This window comes from Ambystoma mexicanum, chromosome 1q (genome assembly GCF_040938575.1).
Source record: "Ambystoma mexicanum isolate Mex_15411 chromosome 1q, UKY_AmexF1_1, whole genome shotgun sequence".
Lineage (NCBI taxonomy): Eukaryota > Metazoa > Chordata > Amphibia > Caudata > Ambystomatidae > Ambystoma > Ambystoma mexicanum.
Window position 1 is genome coordinate 181,382,995 of NC_090922.1, and position 22,769 is coordinate 181,405,763.

Below are 22,769 nucleotides of genomic sequence, written 5' to 3' on the forward strand. Positions count from 1 at the left end.
GAGGTACAGGTTACACTAATCCAAAAAAGAGGCAAGGAGTGAATGAACCAGTAGAATACTACCTCACAGTGCTAAGAGAGTTAGCGACAGATTGCCACTTTGGGAATACACTGGACACCATGTTGAGGGATTCATTGGTGGTATGGTGCAGGAATTCTAAGATACAATAGAAAATGCTACCATGCAAAACACCCACACTATAGGGAATCCTGAACAAAGAACAGTGTGGAAGAAAGTAGGCTACATAAACAAGTGGAACGAAAGCAGAATCCAGAGAAAGAAATCAGGTAGGTCAACAAAGCGAATTGGAAGACCAAACGACCAAAGAGGGTGGAGAACACTGTCTTGATATTGGGCAAAATCTTCCTCGGGGCCAGCCCTTTGAGAGCAAAAATACCCAATTCAGCCCAAAATACAGGTTCTATTGTGCTGAGCAGTGATCTCATGCTAGTGACAAATGACACCCTCAAAGTGTTATTAGCATATTTATTCTAAGCAGTGAATTTCATATACATTTGGGATTCAAGTTAGAGCATATTACAAAGCATAAAACAAAGAGCAATGCAAAATATAGTGAAACATGGAACTTAGATAAACATAGAGAAACATAGAGAAATATAGAGAAACATAGAGAAAACACAGTCTTACGTCCCTTTAATCTCAGCCCTGGGAGACCTGGGTTTCTCATAGAAAAACAAGGCTGGAGGACACCGTGAGAGCCAATTCCGGGCACCTGACTGTACACGAATCAAGTCCACAGGCGATCTCCCCCTGATCCCATGTGTGCATGGATACTTTATACTCTCTTGCTGTCAGTCACCATGACGCATAGTTCCAGAACTTTCTCTGTGAGGCTGGTTCATGGAAAAAACCCAGCTCTCTCTGAGATGCTCCCTGCTCGCTCCTACCCCCTCCCTTGTTCCCATCTGCGCTGGCTGAGGAATGTCTTATCAGTACCTTCCCAGAGAAAAGGAAGATTAGCTTGGAGCCAGGGCTAACGTTAGTGAGGCTGAATATTCTAGAGGAAGCAGGGATGTATTAACCCCATCTGCAAGCTCTAAAAGGCATGCACTCATAGCTTAGTGTTTATAGCGCTTAAGACTGGCTATCTAAGCGCTATATAGGTGCCATGATGTTCCAAACACTCCAAAAACCTATTAGCTACATGGCTAGGGGCCCTCCCTGCCTGTCTATCAACAATGTTTAATTTGACCTATCTCATACTAGGCCTGCATATTCCTTGTAGCTCACTACTGCATAATGGAAGTGCTACAACAGACTACTGTCAGCATTTTTAGCACATACTTTGAATACACTATTGGCTTTCAGCGGCTAATGCTGTCATCTAAAGCCCTGATTGGCAAGGTTGCAATTTCGTGTATCACTACATTCCACCCCTATTCAACGTTTGTGCGACAAATGCTGACTAATACCTATCAACATAGTATTTAGTGCAGTGATAAAGACCTAGGGGCTTTGCAAGAGGTTTAAGCAAACTATCTTCTAGCGGTTAGTTAGCGTGGCATGCAAGGTAAAGCACTACCTAAACAAAAATGTACACAAAGTGAACAGTGACATATACCCTTGCCAGAACCTGGCCTACACAAAAATACCTACGCCAAGTGAACATGGACATTTACTCTAGCCAAAACCTGGCCTACACAAAAATACCTAAATCAATTTTGTATAACTGATTGTCAGTTAAAAAGCAGCATGCAGTTAAAATGTCAAGGCAATCCAGTGTAGTCTAATCTACAATGCACTATTGCATTTATGTATGGTTACCAATTCTAAAACCTGGCAGCCTTTCACCCTAAGGGCCTACCCTCCCCCTGATCCCAGGGCATTCAAGCGTGACTATGGGCTGTGTGACTAGACACTTCCCCCAGGTAGGTGGAACCCAACCAGAAACCATCTAATTTCGTGAACAAGGTGAACCCATGGGCACCAGGTTGTCTAAATAAAAACAATTCTACTAATTTACATCAAAGCATGGCATGTGTTATTCATGCAATCAAAAGCAAGCAATTCAATCCATATGTATGCTGGTAACTGTAGCTCTGCGTGCCAGTGTGTGGAGGATGGTCGCCCCCACCCAGTAAAAAGCCAACACCTGCTGATTTAACAATGTTTGCCATACAATGCATTGTGTGTATTTAGCAGTCTTGTTGACCTGCCCTATGGCAGACAAAAATGTCTTCATGTCTAAAATTCTGTTATCTTCAATTGGCTGTCAATACTTGTAGCAGTGCTGGGCATATCAATGGGCCCCACTAGGCCAGAAGTTCTATAGCAGAGCTGGCATCAGAACCCATAGTGGCTAGCTTATAGTGCACAGTTTCTATGTCACAAGCATATAAAGCTCCTGCAATTAATGAATCTAGCTCCCTAGCTACACGCACTCTAGTGATGGGCCATAGAAATGGACTCCATTTGTAGCAGCTTGGTAGTACTAAGGAAACATTGCCTCATGATAAATCTATGTCTAAGTGTAGCACTGTAATAATGAAGGTGTGCATTACCAGTCTACAATTTACATGTTGTCTTACTACTGGAAAATCTAACAGGTTCACAGTGTCTACCTTCTGTGACTTGGAGAATACCCTTCTTCAAGTGGGATATCTACCATATACAATATTAACTTTAGCCACAAACACCATACTACTATCCGGCAGTGGCTGTTTCATCACACCATGGAAAAAATTCATTTAGTCAAGTTATAGTTCATTAAATCTTGGCGAGAACACTCGCTGCAGTTCTTGGTCAGAAAAACATCACATTAGACAAATTAAACAAATGGTATCCATTCAGTGACAAAAGATTACCATTTCAAATTATAGCTCATACACTTGGCAGCATTACTTCAATTAAGAATCTTAACCTACGCACAGGTGACTTTGATGTGCGCACTCATCTTATCTCAAAATTAATTACACTCCTGCTTGCATAATTCTGCTGCCCCAACAGTTCATAAATCATTCTCCTGCCTACGTGCAATGTAGAATATTTTTTTTTTTCAAAAAACAAAACATCTCTGGTTAAAGCCATTCAGTTGGAAGAGTAAAACCATTTGGTTTTTTCAGATTCATCTCAACAGTGCATTTAAAAACCATTTTTCAATGTGTTAGCATTCAATTGCTGTGTCACACAGCTGTATGTGGTGCCTGATGTTACAGTCCACAATTCATTGTCCATAGTCCTTTAAACAAGAAAGGGCAAAACATGTCATTTAAATGTGTAGCATCAAATACTTGATAATTAGCCAAGTCTGCACCGTGCCAGTTCAGCAAAAGTTATTACTCTGTTGGACACTATTCGCAGGTTACAGCATTGAGTGCGGTGCAGGGCACGTTAAAGTTGAAATAGCATGTCGCAGTGGCTCGCTTTCTCTGAGAATGCGTCTGACCCTTCTTTGATCAGTGTCACCCACAAACTGCATATTCACTCTCTATATTATGAAATGTCTTGTCGTGCTTTGCCTAGGCAAAATACAAACAGAAATGTTAGGATGTCATCAAAACTTCAATATCAGCGTTATCCACCCCTTCCCATAATACCACCCCCATCTTCAAAAAGTCTCATCAGGTAACTACACACTTTGTCATTGCTACTGCAATTATTTATCACCTTTCTGCATGTTTCTGGGGGCTTATTTACACTCAACCATACGGGGTGTAACTGCCTAATCACAAACTCATTTGTGCAATGCAATCATAGCTGGTCAATGGTACCTCAGACTGATCTGTGCTTTTACAAAGCCATATAGTAAGTACCCAGGTCGCACAATGCTTTTCTTTTTCACCAAAGCGATCACAAATGCCAGGCGCCAACTTGCTTCCAGTGTCCCATGATATTGGTTTAGGTTGCCCTGCTGGCATCACTCCATTTTTCAAAGGTAAAGTCTTTCAGTCCAATACCGCTTACAGTTGTACAAGCAGCTTTGTTTATTTATCTTTCTTTTCTTAGCAGTGTCTTTTCAAGTCTCTGGTTTTTTCACTTGTCATTTTTTCAAAGGGCGTTTGCTGTTTTTGAACCACTCCTTTGAGTGCGATAGTCTGAGTCAGTTTCTTTTGTTGCTTCAACAAATCATTCATTCTTGCACTAAGCCGTGTGGCTTCTGGATCATGGCTAATGTGCAGTGTTCATGTTGTACTTCAAAGCCCCGCTCTGCATGTTGTCTCTTGCAAAACGGCTAAGCACTTTTTGTCAGTTTTGCTTCCATCTGGAATGCCATAATGTCTTTGTCAGTTACTCCATCCCTGGCAATGTAGCTTGCAGTTTGCCAGATGTGTATTTTCTCTTCTCAAAGCGCCTAGAGGTTTCTTCTCCAGTGCACAGCGCTTTACTTCAGTTCACATCACATGGAGCATTGGAATGCAGCTTGCACAGCAATAGCGCTTTACTTCACTTCACATCACATCACATGGGAATGCGGTTTGCACAGTAATGTCTGTTGGAATGGGCAGCTGTCTTTTCTTGGCCCATTCACAGATGCATAGGTAAATGTTCAGATGTGATGTGCCCGTCTGCCATCCTGCATGAAGCCTTTGCTCCGTACCACAGTTTACTGGGCAAATTCTTTACTTTTTGAACAGCTCTCTGTTTTTGCTCCCCCTTCCTCAGGAATGCAGGCATGTTTATCTTTCGTGTGCACCTGGCAGCGCCATTAGCACGCAGCTTATCTCTTTTGCCTATAACTCTTATACTGTGGCGGCTTCACTCGTTTCAGACAGTTCATCCAAATTAACTCTTTCTTGTACTGTTTCTGCTTTTGTTTGCCTTCCCGCACCTCGCCCAAGACAGCTTCAAGGCACAAGCTCTGCACATACAGCAAGACTCTTGTTTTCAAAAGCGGCACTTTTCTTGTCATTTTTCTACTCCATGTAATTTTGCAAAATGTCAAAGCGTCTTTTTTTTCTTGTAATGTGCGATCTTTCAAGAGAACTCACAACCCATTAAATCTTTGTGCTATCTTATCACACACAGATGTTTCATTCTGTTGTACCATTGCCAAACTATAACCACTCAGTTCAGTGCATTTAAAAAATAAAAATGCCATATTTAGTGCAGCTCCCTGCACGTTTTTTTTTCCTGCAAGAACAACCCACACTCTATTGCTTGTGGGCTGTTTAATGTGTCAACAACATTTTTCCCCATGTATCACAGTCAACAGGTCACTATTTTCAAAGCATACATCACTTTTAAGGCAACAGCACAAATCCATGGCATAGCATGGGGACAGTCAAAAATACTCCAGGGGCAATTTAGAAAAATATAAATTGTTTTTCCCCCCAACCATTGCAAGCTGGTTCTGCAATTTCAAATCAGTACACAAAAATCGAAAATCCAAATAACATTCACTCACTTTCCTTTTAAGTGAGTCTCTCACCCAATATAAGCATGGCACAGCCTAAAATGCAATATAACCATTTTAGTGTGTTTCCTTTAAACAGAATTTGCCACCATTAGCACATGGAATTTTACAGTTGCCAAAAGAAAGAAAAAAACTCTTTAGGCTCTCAGCACAGATGTTACTCATTCTCCTAAGCATGGCTCATTCCCCTTCCTCATTATTCAGGAATGCCAACCCTTCAAAAGCATATATCAAAAAAAAAAAAACGAACCTTCGCCTCCGAACATTACAGCCCCCACTCGCTAGCACACTGGGGCTGAGTCAATGGTTAAATCACTATTCACAATTTGCATGTCAAATCCCTGCAATTATTTTTTTTTTTTCCTGCCCTCATGACAGAATAGAGATGAGAACTCCGTCTCATTATGCATTCCAAATTACAACTTTAAACTTGGGAAACCACATGATAAAATTCTTTTTCTAATTGAGCATACATCTTTCTTAACCATTCATCGGAGTGCTTTAAACAAAGCCATTTCCCGCTCGTTTATTGCCTTGTACTCCCTGGCACCAATCCCATGCAATGAGTCAGTCACGACTAATTTACTGAAGGGAGTCTTAACCACACAAGCTATCGGCCACGGCAAGCCGACACAACATTGCTGCCTTTTGAAGTCTCAGAGCTGCAGTGAGACCATCAAGGAAATGCGACAGCCTGCTCCCCACTCTACACTGTGTTCTCTCACACCATTTGTCATGTCAGCATGGCACTGCTCTTCACAATCCCACCGCTGCCACCAAATGTCTTGATATTGGGCAAAATCTTCCTCGGGGCCAGCCCTTTGAGAGCAAAAATACCCAATTCAGCCCAAAATACAGGTTCTATTGTGCTGAGCAGTGATCTCATGCTAGTGACAAATGACACCCTCAAAGTGTTATTAGCATATTTATTCTAAGCAGTGAATTTCATATACATTTGGGATTCAAGTTAGAGCATATTACAAAGCATAAAACAAAGAGCAATGCAAAATATAGTGAAACATGGAACTTAGATAAACATAGAGAAACATAGAGAAATATAGAGAAACATAGAGAAAACACAGTCTTACGTCCCTTTAATCTCAGCCCTGGGAGACCTGGGTTTCTCATAGAAAAACAAGGCTGGAGGACACCGTGAGAGCCAATTCCGGGCACCTGACTGTACACGAATCAAGTCCACAGGCGATCTCCCCCTGATCCCATGTGTGCATGGATACTTTATACTCTCTTGCTGTCAGTCACCATGACGCATAGTTCCAGAACTTTCTCTGTGAGGCTGGTTCATGGAAAAAACCCAGCTCTCTCTGAGATGCTCCCTGCTCGCTCCTACCCCCTCCCTTGTTCCCATCTGCGCTGGCTGAGGAATGTCTTATCAGTACCTTCCCAGAGAAAAGGAAGATTAGCTTGGAGCCAGGGCTAACGTTAGTGAGGCTGAATATTCTAGAGGAAGCAGGGATGTATTAACCCCATCTGCAAGCTCTAAAAGGCATGCACTCATAGCTTAGTGTTTATAGCGCTTAAGACTGGCTATCTAAGCGCTATATAGGTGCCATGATGTTCCAAACACTCCAAAAACCTATTAGCTACATGGCTAGGGGCCCTCCCTGCCTGTCTATCAACAATGTTTAATTTGACCTATCTCATACTAGGCCTGCATATTCCTTGTAGCTCACTACTGCATAATGGAAGTGCTACAACAGACTACTGTCAGCATTTTTAGCACATACTTTGAATACACTATTGGCTTTCAGCGGCTAATGCTGTCATCTAAAGCCCTGATTGGCAAGGTTGCAATTTCGTGTATCACTACAAACACCGATTGAAGAGAATATCATAAAGCAGAACAACCAAGATCAGAGAGAATGCTACACATGTGGCATGCACATACACACGACGTATGATAAAGTCTCCTGTGTGAGGAAGAAAGTGCGCAAAATGCCAAATGAGACCCTTTTGCAAGGATGTGCTGTAACAAAACAGTGAATCAAGTGGGAAGAGAAGAAAGCAACAGTGAAGACTCGGAAGAACCGCACAAAGCAAAATGAAAGGAAATGAAGAAAAAACAAACTGTGAGGTATGAATAGGAGCCAATACGAGCCAAGGCTTACTCAGGATCTGATCTCACAATTATATCAGAATAACAGTACGAACAGAGGTGGAGGAAAGAAGTGCAGAAACTAAAGAAATCCAAATCAAAGCCAGGAGCTTATGGGGACAAATAAATAAAGATACTAGTAAACTTTAACACAGACATTAAATTTAAAGACAGGAAAATCAAAGGGAGAGTGTATGCCACAGATGTAAGAGGTGCACTCCTGGGTTGACCAGAGCAAGCAGAATTAGACATGAAGCTGGATCTGCAGGCCAAGGAGCAAGTAATGGTGATGGCAAGTATTTGACCATGCAGTAGGGACACTTAAAGGATACATGTACAATATCAAATTACGAGTAGGAGCCACCCCATTCAAACCAAAGTTCCAGTCACAGCTTGAGAAGAACTGCAAGAGATGTTGAAGAAGCTGTTGGAAGAAAACATAATTGGGACAGTAGAATCAACAGGATGGCTAAGTCGTGTGGAAAAGAGCTGCAAGATATGTTGAAGAAGCTGTTGGAAGAAAACATAATTGAGACAGTAGAAGCAACAGAATGGTTTAGTCATGTGGTAATAACCAGAAGGAACAGGCCAGACAAGCTCAGAAATTGCATAGGCCTTAGAACATTAATTCAAGAGGTGGTGAGCAACAATTTCCTGATACTAAACATTTCAGAGGGGTTGCAGTCATGGCCAGTCTTTGCATAAGGCCCCCCAGGCAGCTGCCTAAGGTGCCAAAATGAAAGGGGGCACCGACAATAGGGTGCACAACTAAGTCACTTTATCGTGACTGTCTCTGTGTGTGACTAGTTAAAATGAAGTGACCAGTCCGGCTCAGTGAAAGGCAGCTTTGCGCAATGCTCATGCTCGGCTCTGCATGCCTGGCCCTGACCTGTAAGTTAAAAAAAACAACACAGCATTCCAAGATGGCCGCCGACACAGGTAGTCGTGTGTCGACGGCGCTCCTGTACCTCCACCACATTCGCACGGTTCCACCACCCCTTATGTGCCGTGAATTTCGAGAAGGATTTCGGTCGCTGCGGGCGTCTGGCAGAAAAAGTAGAAACTACAGCGGTGTTCGCTGGTGCGCCGCAGTGGACGGGAGGCGCATCGGGCCTGCCGTGCGGAGCAGGAGAGGGGGCGGCTGCGGGAGGACGGGATCACGGCCGCATCTCTGTTCCCCCTCCGGGTATCGGATTGTGAGGTGCGGCTGTGGAGGAGCGGGCGTGCTCCGGGCCGCAAATTGGACTCTCCCTGCCGACCAGCAGGTGGGGGTGGCCTGCTGTCCCTGGGCCACCCGGGAGGGGCCTGAATCGTGCCCGTCTGGGGAAAGGAGGAGGCCCGGCGGTTGGCCCTGAGGAGAGGAGGAGCTCCTGGTTTGCATCGACGGAGCTGTCGGCCAGTCTGCAGGGCCTCGGGCAGACGCACCGCCTGGCAGCGGAGGATCTGGTGAGGGCCGGGCGCGGGCCGAGGAGCCCGGGCAACTTCCTTGGAGAGGCGGTGTGCTTCGGGCGGGTCGGCGGCCCGTGAAGAGCGGAGCGGCCCCGGGCGGCAAGGGGACACCAGCTGTGGAGTGCGGTGAGCGTTGGGGGGGAGCGGGGCCCGTGTGACATCGACCCCCGAGGTCCCTGAAGGGGGCCAGGAGGACGGGGGGCCCCCCGCAGCCTAGAGCGGCGCGGCCTCGAGAGGCAGGGGGGACCTCCTCTGGGTTCCCCGGATTAGGCGGGTCCCCTCCCTGCAGCGGCTCCCAGGGATCCGAGGAGCAACGGCCCCGTAGGGCACTGGGCTACTGGACTGACGGCGCCCCCCCACCGGACACAGGGCTGGACTATACCCACCAGAGGGGCCCACGCAGTCTCCTTGAGCTGCTGCCCTGAAATTGGTATTTCTGCCAGGATTTAAAGCAGGGACCCAGGCCTGGTTAGCAACAGTACGGCAGGGGACTCAGGCCGGGTCGGGGTCCGCTCCCGCGGGAGGCGCCAGCCAGATCAGTGGGGACCCTCCTGTTCAGACTCTATAAATATGGCAACCAAGAACAAGAGTAAAACGAACAGAAGCGGCCTGTCTCAGGGGAACGCCCCAGGCCCCATCATATCCCTCTGGGCGGGCAGGGACTCAGCCGAGGAGCGCAGGGCCGCACCGGGGGGAAGTACAGAGAACGAACGCGCTAAGACCCCCGATCCATCTGCACAAATCTCCCGTCAAGATCTGCATGGGGAGCTGCTTTCACTTCACATCTTTGGGGAAGACCTTTCAGGAGCAATTTCAATTAATGAGATCTGACATCAACCAGGCATTGGCCGACATCAAGCACGAAGTGAGTCAGCTGGGTGAGAGGACGGACATAGTTGAGAAAGGCCTGCAGGTGGTAGGCAGAGAAGCCGCGGAGAACAGTGAAGCAATCGAGAGACTCGACACAGCAACGAGAAACTTGGAAATAAGAATGGAGGACATGGAAAACAGGTCTCAGAGGATCAACATCAGGCTGAAACTCCTGCCAGAGACGGGTCAGGATCGAGATCTGAAGGTGACGGTCCAAGGGATCTTTGCAGGGATATTAGGCGAGCCTTCACCTGAGCGGATCGAGCTGGACAGGGTTCACAGAGTGGGTTTCCTCAATAAGAGCCTGAAATCTAAGCCGCGGGATGTACTAGCTGCGTTCACTAGATATGCCCAAAAGGAGGCGGTCCTTAGGGCCGCTAGACAACAAGAGCCATTATCATTTAACGACCAACGTATTGAACTGTATCAGGACCTCGCCAGTTGCACCCTGCTCAAGAGGCGACAGTGGAGCCCCCTCACCCTGAAGCTTAAGGAAAAGGGGGTTCGATACAAGTGGACCTTCCCCTTCAGGCTCGTCTTCGAGTGGGCTGGCTCTCAAAAGCGGATAACCACGATGCAAGAAGGTGCGGACATACTTCAAATTGAACTGGATCACGAAGTGTCTGGGGAATCGGGAGTGGCAGGCCCGTGTGGCTCCACGGGTGCGGGTAGAAGGGTCCGGGCCAGGCCTTGGGAATGGTCACTGGTCGGTGAGGAGAAAAGGAGGAGGGCTGTGCGGCGGAGGCCTCCCGGGAAGGGGATGGACATGGAGCCATTGGGGGCTGAGGGGCCCGGAGCGGGAGAGGGCAGATCTGGTCCTTGAATACTCTTAGGGGGTGGTGGACACAAAGGCTAATTTTTATCATTCGGGGGAAAGGAGGTGCTTAGAGCAAACATCACGGGATCACTGAGGGCGAGAAAGCCTAGGGGGGATGGTGGGGGGGTTCCCGGCGTTTTGGTTCTTAGGGGCTGGGAGGGGGGTGGGGGTAAGGGGAATGCGGGGGGGAGGAATCCTCAGGTGCTGTTCGAGGGGCGAGCTAGAAGTATCCCACGGTCCTGGGTAATGAGTAGGGAGCACATGTATGTGGGTGGGGAGTTGCTGGGGGGTCTTGGTCGGCGGGGGCTGTGTATAAGCGCAATTCAAGTGGGTAACGCATAATGTTAGGGGCCTCAATACCCCGCTGAAAAGGAAAAAATTGGAGCAATTTACGAAGAGGGGAAAATCGGATTTTCTAGGTCTGCAAGAGACACATCTGCTTTGCAAGGATCAGAGCCGCTTAAGGTTGCGAGGGTTCTTCCAGGTGTATCAGGCATCGGGTCCCACGAAGTCGGGAGGGGTCGCGTTGGCCATCAGGGACACGGTGCAATTCCGGCTGGGGGGCACCCTAAAAGACAAGGAGGGTAGGTTTTTGTTGGTCAGGGGCACAATCACTGGGGAGCTGTACACAATAGGGGTTATTTATGCACCCAATACAGGGCAGGACTCCTTCCTCTGCGATCTTATGGGGAAGATAGGAGACTGGGCGAGAGGCCAGATCATTGTGATGGGGGACATGAATATAGCATGGGATAAGGTCAAGGACAGGTCAGGGGGACCTACGAGCGGTCGAGGAGGGGCGGTGGCCTCGGCGCGACTGCGGGACAGAGTGGAGAGCGTTGGGTTAAGGGATGTTTGGAGGGAATTGAAGGGGGACGAGAAGGGCTACACATTTCTTTCTGAGGTCCACGGGACCCAATCCAGAATCGACTACATCTGGGTCTCGGCTGCTCTGGTGGGCAAAGTCACAGAGACAGAGGTTGGGCCCATGGGCATAGCGGATCATAAAATATTGTCAATGCGACTGGTATTGGGAGAGAGGAAGAGGGGGCTGTGGGGGTGGAAATACCCAGAACAGCTCCTGAGGGACCCTTTGCTAAGGGAGAAGATAGAGGGTAAGATGAGGAAGTTCTTTGATAACAACAAGAGAGAGGACACGGGGGAGGACGTACGATGGGACGCATTTAAAGGCACGCTGAGGGGGAAATCATAGCAATCGGGGCACAAAGACAGAAACACCTACAGGCCTTAGAGTCCCGGCTAGAGGTGGAGGTGGAGGAGGCGCGGGACAGGATAGTGGCGAACCCTAGTAGGTCTAACCAGAAGGCTTATAGGAGGGCGGTGGGACAATTGGAGATCCTTTGGACTAAAAAGGCAGAAGGAGCCCTACTTTTCGTGAGGCAGAAGTTTTACGCACGAGGGAACAAGGCGGAAGCCCTGCTCGCTCGCCTCCTCCGGGGCGCTGCTTCTAGGAATTCCATCACGGCTTTAAATTCAGCTAGGGGGGAAAGGATTACTCGGATAGAGGATATTCAGGAAGCCATGGCAGAATTTTACAAGACCTTGTACGCTTCACAGCACCCCTGCGGCGGGACCCAGGAGGGATTCCTGGAAAGAGTTAACCTGCGTAAAGTTGAAGGGGATGCCCAGATCAGCTTACAACAAAAGATAACGGAGGACGAAGTGCGGGGGGTTATTCAGAAGCTTCCCGCAGGTAGGGCCCCGGGCCTAGATAGGTATACGGCCTCTTTTTATTAGACCTTTGCCGGGGTGCTGGTCCAACAGCTGACTTACTTATTTAATTGTTTTCTAGACAGTGGGCAAATCACTTCGTCCATGCAAGAAGCCAAGATCTCGCTCAGGCAAGGACCCTCTTGAAAGAGTCTCCTATAGGCCTATAGCACTTATCAACGTAGATGCTAAAATATACACCAAAATCTTGGCGAACAGGCTCGAGAGGCTTCTCCCAGATCTGATCCAACAGGATCAGGCAGGATTCGTGAAGGGGAGGCAGACAGCGGGCAATATTAGAAGGGTGGCCCATCTGGTGGAAAAGGCGGAAAAGACCCTTACCCCAGCAGTACTTCTGTCCCTATATGCTGACAAAGCGTTCGACCGTGTTGAATGGTCCTTCCTTTTTAAGTTTATGGAAAAAATGGGGTAAGGAGGCGCTTATTTACAGATGGTTAAGGCGAACTACGCAAGTCCTCGAGCAAGGGTGGTGGTCAACGGAACCCTGTCTAGATCGTTCCAACTCAAGAGAGAAACAAAACAGGGATGCCCCTTGAAACCCCTGCTCTATGCGATCTATTTAGAGCCCCTCCTGCAGGCGATTCGGGACTCTGAAGGTACACAGGGGATACCGTTTGGGGGCAGGCAGCATAAGGTGGCGCCCTTCGCGGATGATATGTTGCTTGCCCTGACCAAACCCATAGAGTCCAGTACTCACTGCAGGCTCTTATTGGAGGACTTTGGGGAGGCGTCCGGTCTACGCATTAATATGCATAAGTCCAAACTGATGAACCTGACACTGGCAAAGGCGGAGAGGGAGGAGTTAAAGGGGGCGACGCCATTTGCCTGGCGTCCGGGGGGTATTACGTATTTAGGGGTGCGAATCACCCCGGCCCTTTGAGGTTGGTATGCGGCGAATTACCCCCCGCTTCTGCAGAGAATTAAAAGGGACCTCCTTAAGTGGCGCAATCTGCGGATTTCTTGGTTGGGGAGGCTGGAGGCACTTAAAATGGTTAAGTTGCCGAGGCTGCTTTATTTTTTCCAGGCCATCCCTCAAGCGGTCCCGTCCAGCTTCTTTGGGGAGCTCCAGGTAGTTACAAACAAATTCATATGGGAGGGTAAAAGGGCAAGGGTGGGTAGACACCAACTCATGGCTCCGAGGAAGAAGGGGGGACTAGCTCTTCCTAACTTCCGTCAATACTACGAAGCGGCCCAGTTAAGAGTGATTAGGGAATGGTTACGGGAGGGGGAAGGAAATCACTGGGTTCAGATGGACAGAGCGGTTACGCAACGCGAATTGGGGGAGGTCTTGTGGCTACCTAAGCAGCATCGGCCAGGCCATATGTACTTGAGTTCTATTACCAAACTAGTTGCAGATAACTGGGACAGACTGGTCCGTTGTAAGGGGATAACGACCTACCCGTCCCCTTTCACCCATATCTTTAATAACATGGACTTTTCTCCAGGGTTGGAGAGAGGGGCATTCTAGCGCTGGAGGGAGGGTGGTTGCCCTTGGATGCGGGATATGTTTATAGGAGGGGAGATTAGTTCTTTTGTGGAATGTAAAAGGGACTTTGCACTGGGGGAAGGTGATAGGCTGAGATATTCGCAGCTGCCACATTGGCTCCTTCACCCAACAAACAAGGAGGCGGCTACCAGAGCGCCGACCGCATTTGAGCTATTCCTGATGACCAACGATGGCTCGAAAGGCCTTATCTCGCAACTTTATGAGATCCGGGATGGGGCCACCCCGAAGCCGCAGTGGGCATACATGGGGAGGTGGGAAAAAATATTGGTTAGGGGAATAGAGAAGACAGAGTGGGAAAGGTTATGGAGGAAGATCCCTAAATTCGAGAGGGCCTCGCAAACCCGGGAGGCTTGGTATAAAATATTGTATGGGTGGCATTATACTCCTGCTCGGCTGCGCTGGATCTACCCACAGTTGACAGGGATGTGTTGGAGGGGTTGCGGCCAAGAGGGCACGGCAGAGCACATGTGGTGGAGATGCCCGATAATAGCTCCGTTCTGGGGAGAATTTAGGCAGGTGATGACCCAAGTGTTTGGGGCAGAGGGATCTATACCCCCGGAATGGACGCTTCTGGGCTTGAGGCCGGTGGAGGGGCTGGCTGGCTCAAGGGGCGGGGACAGAGCGAGGGTGATGCTTACGCTGGCTGCGATGACAGTCATTGCCCAGAGGTGGAAGAGTCCGATCATACCGATGTTCCAAGATTGGCTGCGTAAAGTCTGGGAAATGGTGGCGCTAGAGTGGGCTTCCTACGTAATGAACAATGCTATACAGAACTTTGCGGGCGAATGGGGGGGAAGTCCTCTCTTTCCTCAAAGATGATTTCAGGATTGGGTGGTGCCCGCAACGACTTAGGCTTTTGGACCTGGAATTACCCCGAGTACACCCATTGTGTTGATACGGCCCCATGAACAATTTGAGGCAGCACCGAGGAAGAGGGGGGAGCGGTGGGGGGGGGAGTTGGGGGAATTGTTAATGTTGTTGAAAAATTCAATAAAGAGAATTTAAAAAAAAAACAAAAAAAACACCACGGGACAAGTTGAACCATCTCACATGGGAGAGACTAACTGCAAACTGGTCCAGAAGAAATTGATGTGTGCTCATTGTCTCAGCTGCCCTCTCTGTGAGGCACTCAAGCTCAACAGTTGAGACCTGAGACTCTGCACAACTGAAAGGGCCCAGCGTCATCGGGAATGTGAGGACTGTGTATATCCGTCGCAAACCAGTGTTGACTTGACCTTTTCTCTGTGTGTGCACTCCAGTACGGTAAGTGTCTATAAAATGTGCACCTTCAATCAATCATAAAACACTCTAGCGAACACACAGAGCATATTGGAAGCAGATGTCATACTAGTTACACTGCAAATTGAGGTCTTTTCAACTGTGTACCAAAGCTTGCACAACTGCACAAAAGTGTCACAAGACACAGATTATGTAGCCTGTCTCTGAGCAGTCCTTCTCTTGCAGGACTCGGCTGGCTAGCTCCAAAGTGAGTCTACCATTCTAGCACAGTTCCTTAAAAATAGTAGTGCCTCGCTAGTTGCCACCATACTCACCTTTCACAGCATATGTGTGCAGCAAACTGCAGTAGGTTCTGTCACATGCACTTAAGAGCTGTATGTGTTCTCCCCCTGTAACTGTTAACATTTTCCAGGCAACATATGTTTAACCATTATACATATATATAAAAGAAATAGATTGCAGGTTCATGGGAAGTTATCACCATCTGTTCTTGTTTTATTTATGTAATTTCCTAGGAAGCTTGTTACTTGCACTGAATTATTTTGCTTCTTTTTTTTTTTTTTTTTTTTTATTTATTTATTTATTTGTTTTGGTAGCAAAAATAAATTTGCACCTTTACAAATTATACAAAACACATATAACACATATAAAATCTTACAATACAACAGTAGCACACGGATGTTTATACAACCAAGCAATACTAAAATCTATATCTCTTTAAAATATTAAAACATTACCTTAAACATCAACAAGCGTCCTCAAAGTCACCAACTCATAGGGTCACAAAATCACAGACGGGTGCTCGCATCAGAAATTGGAAATGCTATAGGACATTGACAAAATGGGAGGGTTGCAGATTTTGTTTAAGTACATCTGAGCCTGAAACCCTGCCTCACCTTTTCATGTTCTGTAGCTTTTTTTCCAAGCACCGAAAACGCTGCTTGGCTGACTACCTTTCGTCGTTTTCCCTGTTTGAACGTCACCTAGTATGGTTGCGATGTATGCAGGGAAACTCCAACTCCATTATATTAGCAACCGTTCGACTCGTTGTAATAATTGAAGAACATCTGACGCCACTCAATAGGACGTTCTGGAGTGGGTAAACTTTTACATCTGTGAGAGTTTGCATACTCGATGAATAGTGGGTTTTGCCACCATTGGTGGCGGTTTGTGATGCTCTAGTACCTCTACCATGTTTGGTTAGTCTAAGATGGGTTAGTTTTATTATTTAGTATCACTGATCTTTCCTGCGATTTTGTGCTTTTGTGTCACTTCGACTCTGCGAGGTGGTGTCTCGGCGATGCAGCGATGTTACTGTGATTTTGTGACCCTATGAGTTGGTGACTTTGAGGACGCTTGTTGATGTTTAAGGTAATGAATTATTTTGCTTCTTCAATCCTGCATTTTGATGGAACTGATTTCATCCTGTACCTTCTCGATGTCTACTTCAATTGTATTAGTTGCTGAATGTGCTGTCTATCAGATCTAGGTTTGAAATATCATTGGCTGGTTGGTTTGGACTTGAACCGGATTCAGTTGCCATTTTCAGGAACATTTTATAAATGTGGCTGGTGGTATCTGAAGATCATTAAACCTGAACTGCCCTAAAGATATTAAAGAAATATTTATGAGTAAAATGGGTAATTTGGCTAAAAAAAAAAGCAAAATATGGCTGGGCCACAGTCAAGGTTGTATACAAATATCTACTTTACTATTATCACGACAGACAAGCTAATAACACTACTAAATACCGAACACCCTGTAAAGGAATGCAGAGAACATTCTATGAAGGAAAAGGGATGCACTCTGGTTACTGACAGGAGGGTAGTTGATATGGTTAATGACCACACTCTTTTTTTTAAAAGGCTTATTGGCTTCGACAGAAAAGGAGAAACAGTCTGCATGGGCCTTCTGAGTCATTGATACTCTGAAGGAGAGCCTGGTTCAAGTGTTAGCACAGTTCCCAGAGCCGTAAACCAAGGAACAAATGAAGTCTTTCATAGGGATTTTGAATATTATGCACATTTCAGAAAATATTTCTCCAGCAAACCCAAGGAGACTATTTAGAAAAGAAGAGAAATAGGAATGGATGAATCCTTGCAGGACATCATTCAGGGACATAATGAAGGACATAATAGAAGCACCCAATCTTAAACCATGCAACCCGAAAAACAGACCAATCATGGCATTTGATGCAAGCGCATATGGAATAGGGCCAGACTTAGTGCAACAAGCGCAAAAGGAAACTTACACAGTGGCATTTGCCTCTAAAGTTCTAACAAGCATGGGGCCACACTATTCAGTGATAGAGAAGGAGATGCTAACATGTACATGGGCAGTAAATCATTCCAGGACATACCTATGGGGAAGAAGGTTTAAATTAGGATCCAGAAGTACAGAGGATTACAAACCAAGGCTGGCAGAGAGAACATATCTAAAAGAGGAGTGCACAACCTCCATGTCCAGGTGGTTAGTAGAAATTTCAGAAATTTGAAAATCGACCAACTCCAGCCATGTTTAGACAAAATACTACTCTCTTTACACGAGCAAGACAGCTGTGAGACACTGCTGGAGAAATACACCATACCCATTCAAGAGCTAGTCGAGAAAGTGGCACCAAGCTAAGCTAGCCAGTGTTTGTGCCCTCCCCGTCTTTCTCATGCAAAGGAACAAAACTGACACACCCCTGACGGGGAGTGAGGCAAAGAGTGCAGGCTGCGAGAGTTCAAGGCAAGGTTTATATAAGTAATTGGCATTCAAGATCTCTGTTGCCTCTGAGAGCGCTCTGACCAAAATGAATGTTACAATACATTTTATAGGGCAAATGACGCAACTAACATAAGATACTACATTGGTCCCGGATTGGACAGTCCATATGGTGCCCAAGGTGTGGGTGGCATCTCTTCCTCCGGGTTGGCTGCTTGGTTGGCGGGAGGGTGGACGTCAGGCATCTGTGCTCCGAGTGGGTGAAGGTCAGGTCGCTGTGAAGCAGGGTGGTCACTATCTAAGCTAACATAATATATTTTCAAAATACATGCACTAAATAATAATCGTTTGTAGTGTTTAAATAATTCATCATGTCTCTATAAAAGTAACACATATATCTATACTATCAATTACATTGGATTATAATGGCTTTAGGTTAAGGGTCTTGACCACCATAATAACACTGGTTGAAGTTAGGGTCTGCGTTCATAAGAATCTCTGGTATGTGACATTTGTTAGTGGTAGACAACGATATACTGCAGCAGGGACCTAATGTTAGTTGGGGATCTGTTGGGTCGGCATCATGGCTTGGTCAGTGATCTGACACATGAAAGGAATACCTTGCAGGGGCACAGGGTCACACTGTCAGTAAGTTTCCACTGGCGAGGGCGCGGGGGCAAGGACACGTTTGTGGAGATGGACGAGCTATGTGCTTAGCTCATGCTGGCTCACAAATGCCGGATAGTGATCTCAGAGGAAGAGTGATGTGTTACATTTATTATTTGTTGCAAGCAAGCACCTCCGGCTTCAGCGTGAGAATGGAGCCGCAGAGTTTTCCAGTCAGAGTGGGAACGATGGTGGGGGCCATGTGCCCTGTGCATCTGGTCGTTGCGAGAAAGGGAAGAGAAGCATTTTTGTACTATCGCAGTGAGGCCTGGTCGCCAAGATGGAGTCGAAAAGGGGGTACAAAAATGGATGCCCTGCGTCCTGCACAGTTGTCCCATCTACGCAAATGTTAACCGAAGTCGACATCGCATAAGGGCGAGGGGCAAACCCATCACTGGAGGCACTTGGTCCGAGTTTTGTACTGAGAAGTAAAGGACGCGAGGGGCCTGATGGCCCCTCGCTCCCACACATTCCCCCCTTTCGTTACATCTAAAGTAACAAATTATGACACTTTATTTCTTTCATTCTCCCTTCGGTAGTACTCAGCTTCAGCAAATGCTTCTTCCCAGGCTGGGATACCCTTTATTGGCATCCATGCTCTGCATACACTTCTCAAGCTATTCCCTCTTCTTGCATATTCATCTGGAGTGCATGTTAAGTATATCCCACCATCCCCGACCAGGTCTACCCATACCTCGTTATACCGTTGCAATTCTGTTGGGTCCTTGATTGTGGTGTGGTATAAATTATCAATCCTGTCCCCATATTGCCTGTAGATGGCAGCCATCCTGTATTTTGGAGTGTTGTGTTCCCCTGTTTGTATTTGTGCATCTATAATAGTTGCTACTGTTGTCGGTCGGCCCATTGTTACCATCATCATAGTTGAGGTAGGTATACTTTTTGCACAACACCGGAGTCCTAATTGGCACACGCAGAAGAATAGTAACACAAAGACGATGATAGGAACAAGTATTTTCATCATCATATTTACCCATGATGGTATCCAGCTGAACAAGTTGTCAAACCATGTGCTTTCTTCCGCTCCGCCCTCGGTTCTCATCCTCTCTCCTATGTTGTGAACTGCTGTTATCACATGTGAGAGTGTCAAGTTATCTGCATCTTTAGATGGCCCGAATGTGCAACACGCCCCCCCCCAATTTTTTCGCAAACACCACCGTCCATCGCCGTGAGGAGATCTAGAACATATCGGTTTTGCATTGTCATTAGGCGCAAGGCACGGAGCTCTATTTTTATAACGTTGAATCCTTCTTCAGTGTCGTTGGCCAGTTGGATTAGCTCCCAGCGCACTATTTGTAACCATTTGGCATTTGCTCGTGCTTGGAGCCCTGGTGCTAGGAGCAAGGCGAAAAATGTCTCTGCGGATGAGAAGAGCTTGTATTTTTGTGGGATCTCAGCAAGGGGTTTTGATGATTCAGACGAAATATAGTTGGATGAACTTTTGCTTCGTGATAACTTTGTTTTCAACTTGTGTTCTGACAACAGTTCATAAACTGGAAGCTCTGTGTTTACTTGTTGGGGCGCTGTGGATGGGTCAGCGGATTGCCCTGCTGCCGATCTGCCAGCCGATTCTCCTGCTGCCAATCTGCCAGCCAATTCTCCTGCTGCTCCTTGGATATGGCTTTCTGGTATTACCATCAGGGCTGTATGGAGGGTGGCTAAGGCGCAAGTACCTTTGCAGGATGCAGGTAGATGCAGGTAGGCTTGTTTGCCACAAATCCACTACATGTCCATGAGGGCTGCGGTGCCTTTCTTCATATCAGGTATTATTACTGTCTTGTTGCATCTCCTTGCTCCCCCCATGATCACTTTCCCTTCCCCATGGAAGCATAGGTCGTGCGGTATTTCTTTTTGTTGTCACAGGTTTCCCCCTTTCTCACCTGTTTTTGCTGCTTGATGGACTCTTTAGGAGGAGTTTTCTTCCGTACGGTACGGGTCTTGTACAAGCCCGCTCGGCCGTCTTCGGCTTCCAGTGTTCGTTCAGCTTCGATGTCCGGGATCAATAGGAAACTCCAGGAAGTCCAGGATAAGGAGAAGGTGCACTCGGAGGCGGGTGCACGGAATCCGGGAAGAATTAGAATAAGAAGGAGAAAGGATAGTAGGGGAAAGCGAAGGATCCAGGAACCAGGAAACAACAGAGTTCCGTGAAGGCGAACTACGTAGCACACGTCTAGCAACAGCTAACAGTAGCGTTGAGACGCACGGGGCCGCGGGGGTGTGGCTAATTTATAGAACATGCTGCATCAGACGTGAAGGCTAGTAAGCAGCGTTCTGTGCTTACGGCCATGTTGGAAGTACAACAGAGTGTAAGCCCCGACGTGTCAAGGACCAGGAGCACCAGAAGGGGCGTGTCCGATGGTTCATGACAGCATGCCTCCTCCGAAAACCTGTCCCGCTGGGTTTGCCCGGGTGTATGAGATGGAACCTTCTGAGTAACCTGGGGGAATTTAAGTTTGAGATAGGTTCCCACGTGCGTTCACTGGGAGGGTATCCTTTCCATTCCACCAAGTACTGGAGCTGACCACGTTTATATTTGGAGTCACATATTCTGGAGACTTCATATTCCAGTTGGTCATGGACAAGTACAGGATTGGGTCTGAGGTTAGTCCGAGAGGTCTGAATGTATGGTTTCAGTAGAGATGTATGAAAAACTGGGTGAATTTTCTTCCAGGAGTATGGTAATTTGAGCCGAAAAAGCAACTGGGTTAACAATTTCTTTTATGGGAAAAGGCCCATAATACCGGGGGGCCAGTTTATTTGGCCATAGATGTCGGGGTAGGAGTTTCAAGGATAGCCATACTTTATCTCCTAGTGCGTAGGAGGGCCCTGGTCTTCTCTTGGAATCTGCATAATGCTTGGTATGAGTCTGTGCCCTTTCTAATTGTTCTTTTGCTTCTCTTTGAATATTGATGAGTGTTTCAATCCAGGAATCAACTGTAGGAACAGGAGTAGGGTGTGAAAGGGTGGAAGGTAGCACTGAAGGATGAAATCCTTGACTGCAGAAAAAAGGGCTAGTCTTGACAGCCGAATGATCCGATTTGTTATAGGAGAATTCCGCCAGAGGTATCAGAAGTGACCAATCATCCTGGACTTTGGTAGTGAAACAATGAAGATATTGTTCCAGGGTTGGATTCACACGTTTGGTAGCCCCATTAGTTTGTGGATGATACCCTGAAGAGAGGGCACGTTGTATTCCTAGTATTCGGCAAAGGTGTTTCCAAAATTGAGATATGTATTGCGGTCCTCTGTCTGATATGATCTTGGAAGGGAGTCCATGGAGTCTAAATATGTGTTCCAGGAAAATTCCAGCAGGTTCTGAGGAAGAAGGTAGCTTGTATAACGGTGTGAAATGAGCCATATGAGTGAATAAATCTATGGTGACCATTATGGTTGTATACCCCCTAGAAGGTGGTAGTTCTACAATGAAGTCCGTAGCAATAATTTCCCAGGACCTTGTTGGTAGTGCGGGCTGCAGTAGGAGGCCCGCCGGTCTCTTGTTATGATGTTTGTTTTGACTACAAACTGCACAGGCTTGAATGTACAGTCGTACGTCAGTCTTCATTCTCGGCCACCAAAATTGTCTTTGTATTAGATGAAGGGTGTTTGTGATGCCACAATGTCCTGAGTGAAGGGTATCATGACAGAGGTTTATTATCCTTTGCTGTAGTTCCTGTGTGGGGATGACTAAACCTTTATCTTTGAAAAGAAATCCATCCTTAGTTCTGAGATTCCATCGGTTCTTTCCTGAAAATTCTTTCCAAAGTTCAGAGCACTGTGTTTGTATCCAAACCTCGTCCAGGAGACTGATTGCTTGAGCTACGAATATCGTGTGTGGAAACATTTTAGGGAATGACCAGTCTTCAAGGGTTTCGTAGTCAGGACGTCTAGATAGGGTGTCAGCAATTATATTCTGTGTTCCAGGGACATGATGAATCTGAAACTGGTATTGGGCGAAGAAGAAGGCCCAACGGGCTTGACGGCTATTCCTACATTCCAACGCCTGTAATACTTGAAGATTTCGATGGTCTGTGCGAACCTGGACAGGATGTTTTGCTCCTAGAAGTAAATGATGCCAATCTGTGAAGGCTGGATGGATGGCTAGCAGTTCCTTTTCTAAAACAGGTTTCACTGGGAGTTAATGTCCGTGAAAGATAAGCAATAGGATGTTCCAGCTTGTCGTCGAATTCCTGTTTTAGGACTGCTCCAATGGCATAGTTAGAGGCGTTTGTCTCCACCAGGAATGGCCGGTTGATGTCAG

General features: G+C 46.8%; 1 long non-coding RNA gene across 1 annotated transcript in view; it reads right to left on the bottom strand.

The window, feature by feature from the left end:
• Positions 1-472: 472 nt before the first annotated feature.
• LOC138526339 (uncharacterized) overlaps positions 473-22,769 on the bottom strand; it is a 198,872-nt gene continuing 176,575 nt past the window's right edge. The window contains exon 2 of the long non-coding RNA XR_011283560.1: positions 473-3,479. This is a non-coding gene — a long non-coding RNA (uncharacterized lncRNA). The remainder of the gene's footprint in view (positions 3,480-22,769) is intronic.